Genomic DNA, 20537 nt, shown 5'->3' with positions numbered 1-20537 from the left:
CACGGTCTAGGTGAATACGTGCAACAGAGTGTGATAAAGTTTTTGTGGTATTACACTCCGGCTGTTTTGAAGCACAGTGTGAAGACTCCAGTGATCCTACCACTTATAGATAGCAAGTGTCTATAAGCGGTACGATTGGACCGCACGGTTGTGTGGGCAATACGTGGCGCAACGTGATACGAAGTTTTGCATATTTGTGCGTAAATCTCGTCATCATACGCGTTGCGTGAAGCACATGCAAGCGTGATTTGTGTAAAATAAAGGTTTAGGGAGTTTTCGCTGGTCTCTCCAGAGGCAGATATTCACTGGGTACGGTAAGATACTCCTAAAGGCCCAGGGGATATAGGCCGAAGTAGGGCCTGCAACGGCTACATGTGTCTGCTAAAAAAAGGCGGATCCGTGATACTCGGAGCAGAAGAAGTTAGTGGAAGAACTTTGAGGACTTCCACCGGTAGACTAGTGTGTTTGGAGCATTTTAGGAAGTTTTCCCGTGTTACAAAGGTCCACAATGGGTGCCAAGTGCACAACACAGGGACGTTCCTCAGTCAGGGTTCAGACAGCAGAATTGAGACCCAGGGGGTCAGCTCGGTTAGTAATGTGGGGGAAGTATGGTCCCCACACTGAGACCTTTTGTGATGAATGGACACGAATGACTGTGGGGGATAAAGCATCATTTCCTGGGATAGGTAGTTTTGAACCAGAGGTATTGCAGAATTTAAGGGTTACGATATGTCTGATAAAATCCCAAAAGCAAAGGGTCAGACACACAACCTGTTTAAATTTATGGCAGCAAGAGGGCGATATGCAAGGGAAATTAACATATGCAGCCGGTTCCAAACCTAGCGGGAATGAGAACACAAACACACCATTGTCGACACAGGTCGAAGGGGAACAGGAGGCTACAGTCAATGATACATCCGTAAATGATAGTAATATGAAAGAGCAATGTATTAACCCTAACTTTTGCAAAATGTATCCTGTTTTGAAGTATCTCCAAGGTTTTAGGTCACAGGGAGATGAAGGATTCAGCCAAATTGCAGCTCTCCTCCAAGCAGTCACTTTGCAGGACACTCAGGTGGGGCCTGTCCCACCAGGTAGTGCAGTAATAATATTCCCTAATGAAAGAACTGGTGAGGTCATAGCTACCGGTAAGTATGAGACAGTTCATAGCACAGAAACAAGAACACCACACAGTAAACAGATTAGGAACGGAACGGTAGGATTACACCCTGTCTTGGAAATAGTAACTCCCAATGGGGGAACCGATAGACAGGAAGTAGTCCTCACCAGGAATAATGCAATGTATTGCCCGTGGCCCAGAGATGAGCTGCAATCAATCATTTCAGAATTCCCCGACCCTCAGAAGCATTTAGCCAGATGTCAGAAATTTATCAGAGATCTGGGTAATGTGTATGAACCGACAAACCAACATTGGCGGACATTTTTGAAAACAGGCCTACCCCCTAATATTAACACCCAAAAATTCATCACTGATTGTAGATTAGAGTCGGATAGTCCTATGACTGACAGAAACAATCAGGAAAATATAGAACGAATTAACAGACAACTAGAGTTTCCCCACAACTGATAAGTGGAGGAAAATTTTCTCCATAAAGCAGAGGGAAAATGAAATGGCATCTGAATATTTCCATCGGGCCCTACACATAATGGATAGATACATAGGGGTATTGAATGCTGGGAACGATGAAAATTACAGAGAGGTGGCTGTCTCTGCGCTGATGGACGGACTCGATAAAACAGTGAGGGACAGAGTACAAACATCTTTGCCTAATTGGAGAGGGGTCACAGTAGCTTGCCTTAGAGAGTGCGCAATTGAACACCATAGGAATATTGCTAGGCGTAGAAAACTGCAAGAGGAGAGGCTGAGGATTGAAAGTATGCAGGCTCTTACACCAAAGTCTCATCAGCCCAAACCCCAAAACCCTAGTAGTAACAAAAGACCGAAGATATGTTACATTTGTAAAAATAAAGGACATTTTGCTAGAAATTGTAGGAGTAGTAGAGCACATAGCCAATATAGACCCCTAGACAGAGTAAACAAGCCACATTATTAAACACATAGACGGGATCAAGGGACATATAGTATGGAATCACGATACAGTATAGAAAAACACAGATTCGGTTAATGGGAAGAACAGAATAAATGCAACTTTACCCTTTTGACAGAACTTACGGAGATTAGGAGGAGGCTTCTAAACTTCTGCTTCTCTCTCTCTAGCAGAAGTGACCTCTAAGTAATTTAACAGGAGTTTTGTTAGAGATGGTATACATATAGAGTGCTCCCACCCAGGAAGCACAAAATATGGTAAAATACCCACGAAGACTAATATTGCATTTCACTGTTTTAGTAGCATGTCCATCACAGGTAGAGGAAATTATCTCAAAGATACCGGGTTCCCTATGAATTTAGAATGGACAAGACACTGGATTGATGGCTGGAATAGTCCCAGTAGAGATATAACACACATACATTTTTTTAAGGGGAACAGACCGATTAGGGAATCATTCCCCGTAGTGCCCAATCCAGATGTCAAACTTTGTAAAATCTTCTTTGTTACTAAACTCTGTGAGTTGTCTTCAAAGTTTCCTCTTCATCTCTGACGTTCACCGACAGAATTACAGCTCAAACGTCACATGTCTACTCGGTCTTTTCAGAGGTCTGCCCAAACCCAGTATATCTCACCAGCATCACTGTGCCTGGCCATGCACAAAGGGTGGAGAGTGGAAATACTGGTGAAGGGAGACTGTGCATAGATACCGATAGACATGATGGTGTGACAGCCTGATGGTGAACGCAAATCTGACAAATTTTCTTTTTATTATTTCCTCTCTCTTTTTCACTTTCCACGGATGGTTTACTTCACACAACTGATAATACACAACAGTTAAACACATTGTAATGCAAGATTTATGTTCCCTACAGAAAGGTCGCTGACTCGGGAAGAACATCGTATCACTGGAGTGTCTGTTCTGGGAAGGCTGAGAGGCAGTACTGTTGAGACGGCACCTGAGTGCGGAAAACAAGACCAGAGGCATTTGTCGCACCAGTTTTCTTTTTCCTTTTTTTATTTTCTCCACCTCCCACTACCCTCCTTTCCTCCCCCTTCTTGTTCCCTTTCTCTTCCCTTAACAAGATGGACTTACCCCAAGAGACTGCGTTCCAGGTTTTCCTGTTAACCCTGTTATTGACCAGAGCAGTCTGTTTCGGTGAGAGTACCAGAGAGGTCGAGAAAGGATCTGGAATGGGTTCTGATGGCAAGGACGGATTTGTAGAATTCCAAGAGCAACACATCCATCGAGCAAAGGCGAGTATCAGAAAACGATCTGGTAGTCCGGAAACTAGGAGGCACTGTGAAGGGTTATTGGCTGAGGAAAATTGCATTTGTAGGAATTGTGAAAACATAGTTGAGGATGGGTGCATCCAGAGATGTCAGTCAAGCCTTAATATCAACATGGACCGTCATCCATTGAGTGATTACCACTCACTAGTGGGTAAGTTCTTAAACCAGACAAAATGCTGGGTGTGTTCACAAGTACCTCAAGGTCAGAGCAAGTCAGGATTAGTACCGTACCCTTTAGCAATAGATGAGGTACTCGAATTACGGGGTGGGAGACCAGTGGACAAGAAATTTAATATTTCTAGGCCCCCTAGTTTGAAGCTCCACCAGTATCATGTAGATAGATCCTTAGTGTGTTTCAACATTTCCAATTCCCGAAAGCCGGGAAATTGGGAGGTGACATGGAATAACCAAACCATGGCATTTTCGCACAGAGCTGATAGGATACCCGTAGACTCTGAACTTATACGCCAAATAGCCAATAGTGGAAGGTATTTTCGGTATAGATATACTTTAGGAAGCAAGACCATGCGGGTTGGAGAAGTATCACCAGGGTACTGTGCGCATATCATACAGCCTGATACGTGTACTGAAAAGATGAAAGAACTAGGGATTGGGTTTTTCACATGGAAAGTTTGCAATATGGTAATGTCATATTCTGTCCCATATGTTCTCCCCGATGATGCTTATTTCATATGTGGGAGGAAGGCGTATAAGTGGCTTGCCCCAAACTCAGAGGGATTGTGTTACATTGGCAGAGTGTTGCCAGAGGTCATGACCATAACCCATGATAAGATGAAAGACGTTTACCGCAGTGCTCAAGCTCCTTATACTCATACTCATTATGAACACATCGTTAAGAGACACCTCATAGATAGGACAGAGCACGTAGCCTCTGATTTGATCCACGAATCCACCGGGATTCAATTCCTTCTCGCATTAGACATCACCCGTACTGCCAGAGGAATTATAAATTATAGGTACATCCATGCGCTAGCGAATCTGATAGATAATATCACTGAGATGTATGACGACACCAATCTATACTCAGCATGACGCCAAGCCTCCTCTGTCCCCTCCCCTTTCTTTACTTTAAATACGTCAGCTTTCCCTAATGCCCTGACACAGTGAACAAGCCACTCTGGTGAAATGGTCCGTCTGTGCTCAGTGATGCTGAACTTTCCTTAGTTCAGATCACCTCATGGTATCCCCTGGTATTGTATGTGCCCACTGGGACTCTCTGCATTACTAAAAAGTTATTTAACTTATATATACCTATTTTTCTCCTTTCTATGTTTGCTTACTTGATCCACAATTTACAATTAATTTTTTCCTAAATTGCCCTAAGACCCAATGCATATGTCTTTAGCATTTGTTCATGTGTAGCAGGACTTTGTACCACCTGGTTTCAAACCTACTTCTTTGTAATTTATGTATGCTACTTATCAGGACTACATCAATGGCTATTTCGCTACCTAGGCACTTCTTAATTATTATTATGTAGCGTAATTTAGGCTCTTTTTCTCATCTTACAATATTTAGGTTGTTGGTCTTCTGACTCAGCATATTAGCCTGTCACACATTGATTGTTTGTGATCACACCACTTTACCCTCAACCCTTTATATTTCAATAGGTGAGACTAACCTACCTCTCTCATCCACTGTCCGCTATAACATATAAGACAGTGGACAGCAGAAGGTGGGGTCCCCTCCCTATTCTCTACCCATTATTCCTATAAAATTCTGTACCCTCTCATCCAGATGCGAGACCACTCTCTGCAATGCCTATAGTAACAGAGAACCTGCGCTACTAACTGGACAGCAGAAGTACCCTTGTTGCTCATCCTTATTACACTCTCTCATTTGTGTCTCAGTGTTGCAATTACTGCCATATTTCAGCGGAAACGCCCAATCTCATCCGATCTTGGAAGCTAAGCGTTGATAAGCCTGATTAGTACCCAGTTGGGTGACCACTTGGGAATATCAGGTGCAGTAAAAATTCAACCTATGTTCACAAACAGCAGAAGTGTTAGAGCAACTTCCCTACTTTCAAAATCTGTATTCAATTTCTTGACCACCCTCCTGACAATCGTTGATTATAAGTTATTCTCTTTTGGCAATTTTTGTGTTTTTTCATCAATGTCGTTTGGTAAAAAATATTTTTCACAAACGTCCTTTTACATTAGGATCTTTTTTGTAGCAAACAGAGTTTCCACCAAGGGGATTACCATCAGCTAATTGGTATTCCAATTATGAATTATATTACAATTAAAAAAAAAATTCTATGCCTTTCATCTAGACCACATAGGTCAATAGATCTCTAACAATCTATTATTATTATTATCATTATCACAGTGATCTCACTCTAATGTTAATTATTTGTACTCCTTATCTTGACTGACATAGGCATACAATTGTTTTTCGATAAATTTTTCACCTCAAGTGCTCTCAATTTTTCATCAGGTTTACCCTGATTTTTGTTAATGATTTTTGCTAATCAATTTTGATTCATAACGAATCCATTACTTACCTTATTGTTATACTTTATATATTTCAACTAATATTTCTGTGTAGATTGTTACCATTATATGTATACTCTGTGTATTTGAACATTTTTTTGTATCAAATTATCCCCCCTTCTTTTATGTGACACTAAATTAAAAGTCAAGTTTTAATACATTCATAAATTTCAAAGTGTGCCCCAACACAGAGTCTTTCTTTTTTCTCTTTGCCTATCCAATTATTACTGACTCTGGGAGCACCACCAACCTATAATAATTATTAGATACCTTCTTTAAGGATCTCTAAGCTTAATTTTGTTAGTCTTTTGAACAGTTTTCTACAATTTTTGTATAAATCTATGTTCATCGCTATATTATATTCTTCCTGTGCGGAACCAAACCCAACCTCCCGGTTAACCATGTATGACGACACCTTCAGGTATACGGGAAGGGAGTTGCAAGCTTACAAAATGGAACTGATCCAGCACAGGATGGGCCTCAATTATATCACAGCCGTGACGGGTGGGTACTGTGTCACGCTGGCAACTCAATATGGTGTAAAGTGCTGCACGTATATTACAAACAGCACTGATGACCCAACTGAGATCATTGATCAAAAGATGGACGATATCTTGCAGTTGAAGTGGGAGTTCCGAAGGAGACACAACCTTACCCTGACTGCTGTGAGTAATGAACTGACCGGCTGGGTCTCATGGTTGAACCCACGCAATTGGTTCTCAGGTTTAGGAGAATGGGCTCAAAATGTCATTATGAGTGTAGGAAAGTTTCTCCTATGTATCCTGGGAGACGTCATAATTATTGGCTTGATATTTAGGTGTGTTCGAATTTTAACGCGGCGCAAGCGCAGTACAAAATTGATGAGTTTAAGGAGCAGGGGCATTGGTACAGCAGCAGATTTAATTTACGATCCATCTATAGAAACGATGTTGTGATAAGGATTGCAAATTAATTCCACGGCCCGTTTCTTTCACCCGTTTTTCCTGTGTTTCCCCCTCAGCAAAAATACACCCATCCGGAGAAGACTTCGATCAACACCCAAGAATGACTACGCAAATGTTACGTGAATGTATTTTAGATATGTGTCTTATCTTCATCTCTACAACCTTCAGTCAGTGACACACATAGTCGACAGGTGATATCCACATATATTAGCACTCACATATGTTCCCCCTCCATGTATGATCAACTAAATGTGCACCCCATTTGTTGGAACAAGAAGCCGAAAAGAGCTCGGTAGTGTTTGTTGGCCCACTTACAGACCCTTAATACGGGATAAGAAGGATTTAATGTATACTTTGCAATACCTCGAAGCTTATCTAAAACATATACGGCACGATGATACATGCCCCTCAGACATGAATTCATACATACATGCTTTTTACTATCCCACTAGGTCATACAATTCCTACCTACCCCTCTCTCCCGATTACCCAAACTTCTGTAGATATTGTATTGATATTTTTCTGTTTAGTGATTAGATAATGGCAGTTATTGTTGACTGCCAAAGGGTAGACTGTTAAAGTAAAAAAACATTGCAGTACACACATCACGTACAAACCACACACACATGTCCGCCATGCGTGCACATATCCGTAAATTGCGTATGGTCGCACCCGCGGTTCGGCGCATTAGAGCGTGGTACGAGTAATTACAGTGGAATTTGTACTCTCATGGAAAAGCCACAAAGATATATCATAGATCTAATATATATATTGTAAAAATCCCACACTGTCTGCTTGGTCCTTCTAAATAGCATGAAGCTCAGTCACACATAAATTAAAACTCCCAGACACTAAAATACAATGGCCTTATTTACACTAAGCTTTGAAATTCTATGAAGAAGGCAAACACCTTTGTTTACTGGGATAGCCAAGTTTCTATTTTAAACAATGAGTACTGGATTGTCATTGTCTCACCTGAAGGCAAAAACAAATGAATAGACAATACCCAGGAACCGAAGCTGTTTAGAAAATCAATTAACAATAAGCTAACCACAACACAAGACCAGACAGTTAGAAATCTAAGATATTAACATTCATAGTCTAAAACCCATGGAGATGTAGGTGTTCATATATATATATATATATATATATATATATATAATTATTATATATATATGAATAAATATAGTATATATAATCAGCTGTCCCTGTAAGTTACTTTATGTGGGCAAGTCGGTAAGGTCACTTAGAGAGAGGATGGCCCTCCACCGGTCGGCCATTAAACAGGCGACCAGTGGTAAAGGCTCTGACCAGCCGGTGGCAAAGCACTTTTTGGAGAAAAGCCACTCGTTAAACGACCTACGACAGATGGTGATCGACCACATCCCCAAAAACCGCAGAGGAGGCGACAGGGACGGACTCCTATTGAAGTTAGAAGCCAAGTGGATCTTCCGGTTGAACACCATTAACCCCCACGGTCTCAATGAAATTATGCCGTGGAATGTCTTCCTATAAGAGTGGTCTGACTTTGACCCTGCCGCCCCCTCGCCATGGTGGCGTTCGTGGATTTTTTCTGAAAGAAATTGTTGTATATTTCTTGAAATTTACAGTTCTTCCATTCCATTTCTCTTATGCTGCACTTATTATTTCCTTGACACCTCCCACATTGAAATCTTCTGCTGTCAGGGCGTTTAAGTACCAACCAGTGTCTTCTGCTCTTGACACAGCTCGCATATAGTCTCACTGCCATTATTTGAAACCCAGGTTTACAGCTATATCACTTTTCAAGTGAATGTTCCTTTCAATCTAGTCTCCTGGCATTTAATTAAAACCGAGGAGACTCAGCACTCAAGCAAATCCTCTCACGCTCACATCATATCATCTTCACACATCACTCCCCTGGCACTTAACAGTGCTATGGGGTTCTATCACACAAAATAAATTTCCCTATTAGTGCTTCATTCACTCACAACACCATAGTCGTGTGTTATTGTCGACTAATAAGTTCACCATTAATATCAACACACTTTACTGTTGCAGGATGACAGTTTTTTATTAGCTCTACAGGCTTATCTTAGGGGTTTGCCATAATGGAGCTGGGGCCCCCACACATGACACACCACAGCGATAGTTCGCTATATATTTTTTATACACAGCGCTAACAGTGCTATCACTGGCATACAGAGGTTTCCAATGAGGGTTCTCTTATAGGTTTCCTCTCTCTTGCTCCCCGGGTCTCTCCACACGAGCGGTATTGCTATTATTATTTTGTTTTACTTCCTTCACGTCAGCTGTCAGGATTGCCGGGCGTCATGGTTACCTTGACAACCCGACCTCCTGACACCAATGACGCACATGGTGCGCGCCGGACTTGGGCGCCGGAAACGGAACCCAAGACGGCGTCTCTCACACGGCGGGCTTCTCTTGGGTATATAGGTAAGCTCTTTTTCTCTTTCTTTATTGCTGCTTATCCTTGACAAAGGGGTGTGCCAACCCCAAAACGTTGGAGTTTAGGTGATATTTTCAATACACCATAATTTTTGCATCAAGCCTCCGAGTGCCGCAGTCTTTTTTGCCCGTTTATATGAATAAATATATATAATTCCTAAATAGCAGGTGTATGTGTGTATATATATATATATATATGAATATGTGGATATATGTATATCTTGAGGATTGAAATAGATAATCATATCATGTGTGGGATCATATTGTTTAGAGTCACGTAAACATTAATCTGGTGGGAATAAGAAAATTATTATATATTACCTCATTAAATTATTAATAATACCAGATTTATGTATGATTAATGTGATGGGTTTAACTGATCATGGGGTGGGAACTCAGATGTAAACAACAGAAACCACATCTCAAGTCCTAGCCATCGCCCACTTCTTGAACTGACCAATGGTCCCCGGTGCACAGGATATGTCCCACCCCCGAACCAATGGAAGAAGAGCACACAGTGTCTATTGTATTATGTCTTGATCTACTGAATAAAGAGCGAGCTGCAGGCCAGGTCACTATCACAGACTCTGAAGGTCATCACCCGTGATGACTGAGGACCGGACCGGGAAGCGCACGCGATTATTCTCACGTATGTACATTGACTGTAGCCATTATTCTGTTGTAGATTTATCTTGTTAGCCTTGTAGAGTATAATTTGTAGTGATATCCCCTTTCAAATAATCCACTGTGGCGTTAGAACCCAGCGGTTAACTACATATCGGTGTTGTGTCCTCATTTCCCTGCTAAGGTTTAAAGTGTATTTAACTGTATAAGGTTTAAGAGTGTATTGATAAGGTGTGTACGCACTGCAGGTACTTTATACCATCAGCGCTGCGTAAGGTTTAAGGTTAACATCACTGCATTGCATTGCTAACAAGGTTTAAAGTTTATCAAGAGTGTGTGCGCACGCTGTGCGTACTTTGTACCACAGCGCGGCGTGTGTAAGTTAAGTCCGTACAACGTTCGGGACTCTGTACGCAAATAGCGTACAAAGTGCGTAGCGTGTATCTTAAGTATAGCGGCCGTAGCGGCTCCATGGTAAGAGTGTGTTTAAAGGTATAGCTTTATGGTGTAAGATAATATCGACTTTATCAGACCGCCAGTATTATACGTTCTCTGCCTGAAAAACGCTCCATATCTGTGCTGCATTGTAGTATATAGTAGGAGGACAGTGCAGAATTTTGCTGACCAGTGACCACCAGAATTATATCAGTACGGTACAGTAATCCACTGCTCCACCTACCTCTGTGTCGTCAAGCATACTATCCATCCATACCTGTGGTGCATTTAAGTTTTTTTGCACAGTATATATATAGTAGTAGGACAGTGCATAATTTTGCTGACCACCAGTATATAATATATAGCAGTACAGTACAGTACAGTAGGCCACTGCTCTACCTACCTCTATGTCATCAAGTATACTATCCATCCATACCTGTGGTGCATTTAAGTTTTTGTGCGCAGTATATATATAGTAGTAGGACAGTGCATAATTTTGCTGACCACCAGTATATAATATATAGCAGTACGGTACAGTAGTTCACTGCTCTACTTACCTCTGTGTTGTCAAGTATACTATCCATCCATACCTGTGGTGCATTTAAGTTTTTGTGCGCAGTATATATATAGTAGTAGGACAGTGCATAATTTTGCTGACCACCAGTATATAATATATAGCAGTACGGTACAGTAGGCCACTGCTCTACCTACCTCTGTGTCGTCAAGTATACTATCCATACCATACCTGTGGTGCATTTAAGTTTTTGTGCGCAGTATATATATAGTAGTAGGACAGTGCATAATTTTGCTGACCACCAGTATATAATATATAGCAGTACGGTACAGTAGGCCACTGCTCTACTTACTTCTGTGTCGTCAAGTATACTATCCATCCATACCTGTGGTGCATTTAAGTTTTTGTGCGCAGTATATATATAGTAGTAGGACAGTGCATAATTTTGCTGACCACCAGTATATAATATATAGCAGTACGGTACAGTAGTCCACTGCTCTACCTACCTCTGTGTCGTCAAGTAGACTATCCATCCATACCTGTGGTGCATTTAAGTTTTTGTGCGCAGTATATATATAGTAGTAGGACAGTGCATAATTTTGCTGACCACCAGTATATAATATATAGCAGTACGGTACAGTAGGCCACTGCTCTACCTACCTCTGTGTCATCAAGTATACTATCCATCCATACCTGTGGTGCATTTAAGTTTTTGTGCGCAGTATATATATAGTAGTAGGACAGTGCATAATTTTGCTGACCACCAGTATATAATATATAGCAGTACGGTACAGTAGGCCACTGCTCTACCTACCTCTGTGTCGTCAAGTATACTATCCATCCATACCTGTGGTGCATTTAAGTTTTTGTGCGCAGTATATATAGTAGTAGGCCATTGCTATTGATATATTACTGGCATATAATTCCACACATTAAAAAATGGAGAACAAAAATGTGGAGGGTAAAATAGGGAAAGATCAAGATCCACTTCCACCTCATGCTGAAGCTGCTGCCACTAGTCATGGCCGAGACGATGAAATGCCATCAACGTCGTCTGCTAAGGCCGATGCCCAATGTCATAATAGAGAGCATGTAAAATCCAAAAAACAAAAGTTCAGTAAAATGACCCAAAAATCAAAATTAAAAGCGTCTGAGGAGAAGCGTAAACTTGCCAATATGCCATTTACGACACGGAGTGGCAAGGAACGGCTGAGACCCTGGCCTATGTTCATGGCTAGTGGTTCAGCTTCACATGAGGATGGAAGCACTCATCCTCCTGCTAGAAAACTAAAAAGAGTTAAGATGGCAAAAGCACAGCAAAGAACTGTGCATTCTTCTAAATCACAAATCCCCAAGGAGAGTCCAATTGTGTCGGTTGCGATGTCTGACCTTCCCAACACTGGACGGGAAGAGGTGGCGCCTTCCACCATTTGCACGCCCCCTGCAAGTGCTGGAAAGAGCACCCGCAGTCCAGTTCCTGATAGTCAAATTGAAGATGTCACTGTTGAAGTACACCAGGATGAGAATATGGGTGTTGCTGGCGCTGGGGAGGAAATTGACAAGGAGGATTCTGATGGTGAGGTGGTTTGTTTAAGTCAGGCACCCGGGGAGACACCTGTTGTCCGTGGGACGAATATGGCCATTGACATGCCTGGTCAAATTACAAAAAAAATCACCTGTTCGGTGTGGAATTATTTCAATAGAAATGCGGACAACTGGTGTCAAGCCATGTGTTGCCTTTATCAAGCTGTAATAAGTAGGGGTAAGGACGTTAACCACCTAGGAACATCCTCCCTTATACGTCACCTGGAGCACATTCATCAGAAGTCATTGACAAGTTCAAAAACTTTGGGTGACAGCGGAAGCAGTCCACTGACAACTAAATCCCTTCCTCTTGTAACCAAGCTCCTGCAAACCACACCACCAACTCCCTCAGTGTCAATTTCCTCCTTAGACAGGGAAGCCAATAGTCCTGCAGGCCATGTCACTGTCAAGTCTGATGAGTCCTCTCCTGCCTGGGATTCCTCCGATGCATCCTTGAGTGTTCCAACACCACGCCCCAACCTCTCATACTGGCATCCGTTGTCATCAGGCCCCATTTGGATATCCAGAACGGACGGACCCTGCTCAATCGTTGGTACTGAAGCCACCAGTCCAGTGACAGGCGGACCTCCAGAGACAAGGAGATCATGTGAGATCTGATCCTGTGAGGAATCAACTTCTGTAGAGGGTGAGAATGGAATTGAGCATACTCCACCATGTCGAAAGCCGACACCATGAGACCTAGCACTTGCATTGCCGAATGAATCAACACTTGCGGACGAGATAGGAAGCATCAGATCTTGTCCTGAAGTTTCAGGACTTTCTCCTGAGCCAGGAACAACCGCTGGTTGTGAGTGTCCAATAACGCTCCCAGGTGTACCATGCTCCGAGCAGGAACCAGGGAGGATTTCTTCCAGTTGATCACCCACCCATGGGCTGTCATGCACTGGACCGTCAGATCGAGATGACACAGGAGAAGTATTGGGGAATTTGCCAGGATCAACAAGAATTTGTAGGATCCTGACCCCTTGACGGTGGAGTGTAGCCGTCATGACGCCATAACTTTGGTGAAGACTCGGGGAGCCATTGTCAAACCAAAGGGTAATGCCTGAAATTGGTAATGGAGGTTAAACCTCAGGTACTGCTGATGGGACACCGCAATAGGAATTAGTGATGAGCGGGTTCGGATCCTCGGAATCCGAACCCCCCCGAACTTCAGCCTTTTTACACGGGTCCGAGGCAGACTCGGATCTTCCCGCCTTGCTCGGTTAACCCGAGCGCGCCCGAACGTCATCATCCCGCTGTCGGATTCTCGCGAGGCTCGTATTCTATCGCGAGACTCGGATTCTATATAAGGAGCCGCGCGTCGCCGCCATTTTCACACGTGCATTGAGATTGATAGGGAGAGGACGTGGCTGGCGTCCTCTCCGTTAGAATAGATAGAGACACTTGAGTTGATTTACTACTAACTTAGTAATTTTGGGGAGCATTAGGAGTACTCAGAGAGTGCAGAGTTTTGCTGATAGTTACTAGTGACCACCACCAGTTTTATTTATTATTTAATATAATCCGTTCTCTGCCTGAAAAAATACAATACACAGTCACATACCATATCTGTGCTCAGCCTCAGTGTGCTGCATGATAATATCATCTATGTATATCTGACTGTGCTGAGTGCTCACTGCTCACACAGCTGAATTGTGGGGGAGACTGGGGTGCAGTTATAGCAGGAGTACAGTGCACACTTTTGCTGCCAGTGTGACTGACCAGTGACCACCAGTATATTGTCTGCCTGAAAAAGTTAAACACTCCTGTGGTGTTTTTTTTTTTTTATTCTATAAACGCATTCTGCTGACAGTGTCCAGCAGGTCCGTCATTCATTATATTATATAAATATTTACCTGCAGTAGTGTTATATTTTTTTTGTTCATCTCTATCATCTTTATCATCTCTATATTAGCAGACGCAGTACGGTAGTCCACGGCTGTGGCTACCTCTGTGTCGTCAGTGCTCGTCCATAATTGTATACCTACCTGTGGTGGGGTTTATTTTTCTATCTTCTTCATACTAGTAGTTTAGGAGTCTGCTGACAGTGTCCAGCAGGTCCGTCATTATATTATATATACCTGCAGTAGTGATATATATATTTTTTTTATATCATTATCATCTCTATACTAGCAGACGCAGTACGGTAGTCCACGGCTGTAGCTACCTCTGTGTCGTCAGTGCTCGTCCATAATTGTATACCTACCTGTGGTGGGGTTTATTTTTCTATCTTCTTCATACTAGTAGTTTAGGAGTCTGCTGACAGTGTCCAGCAGGACCGTCATTATATTATATATACCTGCAGTAGTGATATATATATATTTTTTTATATCATTATCACCTCTATACTAGCAGACGCAGTACGGTAGTCCACGGCTGTAGCTACCTCTGTGTCGTCAGTGCTCGTCCATAATTGTATACCTACCTGTGGTGGGGTTTATTTTTCTATCTTCTTCATACTAGTAGTTTAGGAGTCTGCTGACAGTGTCCAGCAGGTCCGTCATTATATTATATATACCTGCAGTAGTGATATATATATTTTTTTATATCATTATCATCTCTATACTAGCAGACGCAGTACGGTAGTCCACGGCTGTAGCTACCTCTGTGTCGTCAGTGCTCGTCCATAATTGTATACCTACCTGTGGTGGGGTTTATTTTTCTATCTTCTTCATACTAGTAGTTTAGGAGTCTGCTGACAGTGTCCAGCAGGTCCGTCATTATATTATATATACCTGCAGTAGTGATATATATATATTTTTTATATCATTATCATCTCTATACTAGCAGACGCAGTACGGTAGTCCACGGCTGTAGCTACCTCTGTGTCGTCAGTGCTCGTCCATAATTGTATACCTACCTGTGGTGGGGTTTATTTTTCTATCTTCTTCATACTAGTAGTTTAGGAGTCTGCTGACAGTGTCCAGCAGGTCCGTCATTATATTATATATACCTGCAGTAGTGATATATATATATTTTTTATATCATTATCATCTCTATACTAGCAGACGCAGTACGGTAGTCCACGGCTGTAGCTACCTCTGTGTCGTCAGTGCTCGTCCATAATTGTATACCTACCTGTGGTGGGGTTTATTTTTCTATCTTCTTCATACTAGTAGTTTAGGAGTCTGCTGACAGTGTCCAGCAGGTCCGTCATTATATTATATATACCTGCAGTAGTGATATATATATATTTTTTTTATATCATTATCATCTCTATACTAGCAGACGCAGTACGGTAGTCCACGGCTGTAGCTACTTCTGTGTCATCAGTGCTCGTCCATAATTGTATACCTACCTGTGGTGGGGTTTATTTTTCTATCTTCTTCATACTAGTAGTTTAGGAGTCTGCTGACAGTGTCCAGCAGGTCCGTCATTATATTATATATACCTGCAGTAGTGATATATATATATTTTTTATATCATTATCATCTCTATACTAGCAGACGCAGTACGGTAGTCCACGGCTGTAGCTACCTATGTGTCGTCAGTCACTCGTCATCCATAAGTATACTAGTATCCATCCATCTCCATTGTTTACCTGAGGTGCCTTTTAGTTGTGCCTATTAAAATATGGAGAACAAAAATGTTGAGGTTCCAAAAATAGGGAAAGATCAAGATCCACTTCCACCTCGTGCTGAAGCTGCTGCCACTAGTCATGGCCGAGACGATGAAATTCCATCAACGTCGTCTGCCAAGGCCGATGCCCAATGTCATAGTACAGAGCATGTAAAATCCAAAGCACAAAATATCAGTAAAAAAAGGACTCAAAAATCTAAAATAAAATCGTCGGAGGAGAAGCGTAAACTTGCCAATATGCCATTTACCACACGGAGTGGCAAGGAACGGCTGAGGCCCTGGCCTATGTTCATGGCTAGTGGTTCAGCTTCACATGAGGATGGAAGCACTCAGCCTCTCGCTAGAAAAATGAAAAGACTTAAGCTGGCAAAAGCACAGCAAAGAACTGTGTCGGTTGCGATGCCTGACCTTCCCAACACTGGACGTGAAGAGCATGCACCTTCCACTATTTGCACGCCCCCTGCAAGTGCTGGAAGGAGCACCCGCAGTCCAGTTCCTGATAGTCAGATTGAAGATGTCAGTGTTGAAGTACACCAGGATGAGGAGGATATGGGTGTTGCTGGCGCTGGGGAGGAAATTGACAAGGAGGATTCTGATGGTGAGGTGGTTTGTTTAAGTCAGGCACCCGGGGAGACACCTGTTGTCCGTGGGAGGAATATGGCCATTGACATGCCTGGTGAAAATACCAAAAAAATCAGCTCTTCGGTGTGGAAGTATTTCAACAGAAATGCGGACAACAGGTGTCAAGCCGTGTGTTGCCTTTGTCAAGCTGTAATAAGTAGGGGTAAGGACGTTAACCACCTCGGAACATCCTCCCTTATACGTCACCTGCAGCGCATTCATCATAAGTCAGTGACAAGTTCAAAAACTTTGGGCGACAGCGGAAGCAGTCCACTGACCAGTAAATCCCTTCCTCTTGTAACCAAGCTCACGCAAACCACCCCACCAACTCCCTCAGTGTCAATTTCCTCCTTCCCCAGGAATGCCAATAGTCCTGCAGGCCATGTCACTGGCAATTCTGACGAGTCCTCTCCTGCCTGGGATTCCTCCGATGCATCCTTGCGTGTAACGCCTACTGCTGCTGGCGCTGCTGTTGTTGCTGCTGGGAGTCGATGGTCATCCCAGAGGGGAAGTCGTAAGACGACTTTTACTACTTCCACCAAGCAATTGACTGTCCAACAGTCCTTTGCGAGGAAGATGAAATATCACAGCAGTCATCCTGCTGCAAAGCGGATAACTGAGGCCTTGGCATCCTGGGCGGTGAGAAACGTGGTTCCGGTATCCATCATTACTGCAGAGCCAACTATAGACTTGTTTGAGGTACTGTGTCCCCGGTACCAAATACCATCTAGGTTCCATTTCTCTAGGCAGGCGATACCGAAAATGTACACAGACCTCAGAAAAAGACTCACCAGTGTCCTAAAAAATGCAGTTGTACCCAATGTCCACTTAACCACGGACATGTGGACAAGTGGAGCAGGGCAGACTCAGGACTATATGACTGTGACAGTCCACTGGGTAGATGTATTGACTCCTGCCGCAAGAACAGCAGCGGCGGCACCAGTAGCAGCATCTCGCAAACGCCAACTCTTTCCTAGGCAGGCTACGCTTTGTATCACCGCTTTCCAGAATACGCACACAGCTGAAAACCTCTTACGGCAACTGAGGAAGATCATCGCAGAATGGCTTACCCCAATTGGACTCTCCTGTGGATTTGTGGCATCGGACAACGCCAGCAATATTGTGTGTGCATTAAATCTGGGCAAATTCCAGCACGTCCCATGTTTTGCACATACCTTGAATTTGGTGGTGCAGAATTATTTAAAAAACGACAGGGGCGTGCAAGAGATGCTGTCGGTGGCCAGAAGAATTGCGGGACACTTTCGGCGTACAGGCACCACGTACAGAAGACTGGAGCAACACCAAAAACGCCTGAACCTGCCCTGCCATCATCTGAAGCAAGAAGTGGTAACGAGGTGGAATTCAACCCTCTATATGCTTCAGAGGTTGGAGGAGCAGCAAAAGGCCATTCAAGCCTGTACAACTGACCACGATATAGGAGGTGGAATGCACCTGTCTCAAGCGCAGTGGAGAAAGATTTCAATGTTGTGCAAGGTTCTGCAACCTTTTGAACTTGCCACACGTGAAGTCAGTTCAGACACTGCCAGCCTGAGTCAGGTCATTCCCCTCATCAGGCTTTTGCAGAAGAAGCTGGAGACATTGAAGGAGGAGCTAACACTGAGCGATTCCGCTAGGCATGTGGGACTTGTGGATGGAGGCCTTAATTCGCTTAACAAGGATTCACGGGTGGTCAATCTGTTGAAATCAGAGCACTACATTTTGGCCACCGTGCTCGATCCTAGATTTAAAACCTACCTTGAATCTCTCTTTCCGGCAGACACAAGTCTGCAGGGGTTCAAAGAACTGCTGGTGAGAAAATTGTCAAGTCAAGCGGAATGCGACCTGTCAACATCTCCTCCTTCACATTCTCCCGCAACTGGGGGTGCGAGGAAAAGGCTCAGAATTCCGAGCCCACCCGCTGGCGGTGATGCAGGGCAGTCTGGAGCGACTGCTAATGCTGACATCTGGTCCGGACTGAAGGACCTGCCAACGATTACGGACATGTCGTCTACTGGCACTGCATATGATTCTCTCTCCATTGAAAGAATGGTGGAGTATTATATGAGTGACCGCATCCAAGTAGGCACGTCAGACAGTCCGTACGTATACTGGCAGGAAAAAGAGGCAATTTGGAGGCCCTTGCACAAACTGGCTTTATTCTATCTAAGTTGCCCTCCCACAAGTGTGTACTCCGAAAGAGTGTTTAGTGCCGCCGCTCACCTTGTCAGCAATCGGCGTACGAGGTTACTTCCAGAAAATGTGGAGAAGATGATGTTCATTAAAATGAATTATAATCAATTCCTCCGTGGAGACATTCACCAGCAGCAATTGCCTCCACAAAGTACACAGGGAGCTGTGATGGTGGATTCCAGTGGGGACGAATTGATAATCTGTGAGGAGGGGGATGTACACGGTGATGAATCGGAGGATGATGATGAGGTGGACATCTTGCCTCTGTAGAGCCAGTTTGTGCAAGGAGAGATTAATTGCTTCTTTTTTGGTGGGGGTCCAAACCAACCCGTCATTTCAGTCACAGTCGTGTGGCAGACCCTGTCACTGAAATGATGGGTTGGTTAAAGTGTGCATGTCCTGTTTATACAACATAAGGGTGGGTGGGAGGGCCCAAGGACAATTCCATCTTGCACCTCTTTTTTCTTTCATTTTTCTTTGCGTCATGTGCTGTTTGGGGAGTGTTTTTTGGAAGGGCCATCTTGCGTGACACTGCAGTGCCACTCCTAGATGGGACAGGTGTTTGTGTCGGCCACTTGGGTCGCTGAGCTTAGTCATCCAGCGACCTCGGTGCAAATTTTAGGACTAAAAATAATATTGTGAGGTGTGAGGTGTTCAGAATAGACTGAAAATGAGTGGAAATTATGGTTATTGAGGTTAATAATACTTTGGGATCAAAATGACCCCCAAATTCTATGATTTAAGCTGTTTTTCAGGGTTTTTAAAAAAATAACACCCGAATCCAAAACACACCCGAATCTGACAAAAAAAATTCGGTGAGGTTTTGCCAAAACGCGTTCGAACCCAAAACACGGCCACGGAACCGAACCCAAAACCAAAACACAAAACCCGAAAAATTTCCGGTGCACATCTCTAATAGGAATATGCAGGTTGGCATCCTGTATGTCCAGGTAGACCATAAAGTCCCCAGGCTCCAAGGCCAGAACAACAGAGCACAGAGTTTCCATACGCAACTTGGAGACCCGCACATGCTTGTTCAAGGACTTCAGATTGAGAATGGGCCGCGAGGACCCGTTCAGTTTCGGGACTAGAAACAGCGGTGAATAGTACCCCTTGCCTCTCTGAGCTAGAGGCACCTGTACCACCACTCCTGTGGTCAGGAGGGAATGTACCACTGAGTGCAAAATGTTTACTTTTGTCGGATCCAGAGGCACATCTGTCAGGCATAATCGATGAGGGGGACGATTCTTGAAGGGTATGGCGTAACCTCGAGTGATGACTTCCCTTACCCAGGTATCTGAAGTGGTCTTCAACCATTCCTGGGCCAAACCTAGACGTTGGCCCCCCACCCTGGGATCCCCCAGAGGAAGGACCGCCCTGTCATGCGGCGGGCTTGTCAGTTTTGGAAGCAGGCTGATGGGCAGCCCAGGCATGCTTCGGTCTGGGCTTTGCAGGTCTGGAAGCACGAGCTTGCTTCGGGTACGCCTGACCTTTTGCTTTACCTGGAGGATGAAAGGGCCGAGGGAAAGTACTTTTAGCCTTCTGTGCAGAAGGAGCCGTACTAGGTAGACAAGCTGTTTTAGCAGTAGCCAGATCAGCCACAATCTTATTGAGGTCTTCTCCAAAGAGAATGTCTCCCTTGAAAGGAAGCACCTCCAGTGTTTTCTTGGAATCCATATCCACCGACCAGGATCTCAACCAAAGGATACGTCTGGCC

At 43.6% G+C, this 20537-nt stretch overlaps 1 non-coding gene across 1 annotated transcript; it reads left to right on the top strand.

Annotated features, from left to right (window-relative positions):
- Nucleotides 1-5239: 5239 nt before the first annotated feature.
- LOC134947023 (5S ribosomal RNA) lies at nt 5240-5358 on the top strand. Its single transcript, XR_010182527.1, has one exon. It is a non-coding gene; the product is annotated as a 5S ribosomal RNA (ribosomal RNA).
- The last annotated feature ends 15179 nt before the right edge of the window (nt 5359-20537 follow it).

Source organism: Pseudophryne corroboree, chromosome 7 (assembly GCF_028390025.1).
Source record: "Pseudophryne corroboree isolate aPseCor3 chromosome 7, aPseCor3.hap2, whole genome shotgun sequence".
In the NCBI taxonomy this organism is placed as follows: domain Eukaryota; kingdom Metazoa; phylum Chordata; class Amphibia; order Anura; family Myobatrachidae; genus Pseudophryne; species Pseudophryne corroboree.
This window is presented reverse-complemented; position numbering and strand designations above follow the sequence as displayed.